The sequence below is a fragment of the Etheostoma cragini genome, chromosome 23 (assembly GCF_013103735.1).
Source record: "Etheostoma cragini isolate CJK2018 chromosome 23, CSU_Ecrag_1.0, whole genome shotgun sequence".
NCBI lineage: Eukaryota > Metazoa > Chordata > Actinopteri > Perciformes > Percidae > Etheostoma > Etheostoma cragini.
This window is the reverse complement of record NC_048429.1, coordinates 1-1,472: the sequence shown is the minus strand read 5'-3', so window position 1 is coordinate 1,472 and position 1,472 is coordinate 1.

Here is a 1,472-nt window from a genome sequence, read left to right as displayed (position 1 = left end):
GTATTGATATTATTTGGGGGGCAGGTATTGATATTATTTGGGGAGGCATGTATTGATGTTATTTATATATATATAATATATATAAAAGGTCAAAGGTGACGCCAAATCCTCCAGCATCGAGCCTCCACATCAGGAAGCACTCCATAAACTTTCATTGTTATGCAGATGATACTCAGTTATATCTATCAATCAAGCCGGATGAAACTAATCAGTTAGTTAAACTTCAAATGTGCCTTCAGGATATTAAAACCTGGATGACCTGTAATTTTCAAATGTTAAACTCAGATAAAACGGAAGTTATTGCTCTCGGACCCAAGCACCTCCGTGACGCATTATCCAAAGATATAGTTACTCTGGATGGCATCACCCTGGCCTCCAGCACCACCCTGACCCCCAGCACCACCCTGGCCTTGCACCACCCTGGCCTCCAGCATCACCCTGGCCTCCAGCACCACCCTGGAGCCTCCAGCACCACCCTGGAGCCTCCAGCACCACCCTGGCCTCCAGCATCACCCTGGCCTCCAGCACCACCCTGGCCTCCAGCACGACCCTAACCCCCAGCACCACCCTGGCCTCCAGCATCACCCTGGCCTCCAGCACGACCCTAACCCCCAGCACCACCCTGGCCTCCAGCACCACCCTGGCCTCCAGCACCACCCTGACCCCCAGCACCACCCTGGCCTTGCACCACCCTGGCCTCCAGCACCACCCAAAAGTCCATAAGGACTCTTCACCTGATCCAGAATGCTGCAGCACGTGTTCTAACAGGAACCAGGAAAAGAGATCACGTCTCTCCTGTTTTAGCTTCTCTGCATTGGCTTCCTGTAAAATCTAGAATAGAATTTAAAATCCTTCTTCTCACCTACAAAGCTCTTCATGGTCAGGCTCCATCTTATCTTAAAGAGCTCATAGTACCTTACAACCCTACAAGAGCACTACACTCCCAGAATGCAGGGTTACTGGTGGTTCCTAGAGTCACCAGGTTCCAGTTTGGGTCCAGGGACCAGAGCGTTCAGTTATCAGGCTCCTCTCCTGTGGACCCAGGATCCAGTTTGGGTTCAGGAGGCAGACACCGTCTCCACATTTAATTGAATATTGTTAGGGAGTGAGGAGTCGCAGTGTCCGCCTAACCCGGCCCACCTGCTTCTCTTCATAGTTGTTAGATTTATCTAACACATAATCAAGAATATAATAAAACTAAAGGGAGACTTGGCATACAGCCTGATCCGGTTGGGGAGAGTTCTAGCCTGACCAGGCTCCTCTCTTTACCCTGTCTCTCCTAGTTATGCTGTAATAGTTTTAGACAGCTGGGGACTTATTTTGATACTCTGAGCTCCTCTCTCCTCTATCTTTCCATCTTTTCATTTATGAGCATCCATGTCCCAGAAATGCTTGTTACTAACCTAGCTCTGGGGAGTCCTTATGTTCTTTTTCCCCAGCATGTTCCCTTGGATCAGAGAGGCTCCAAAATC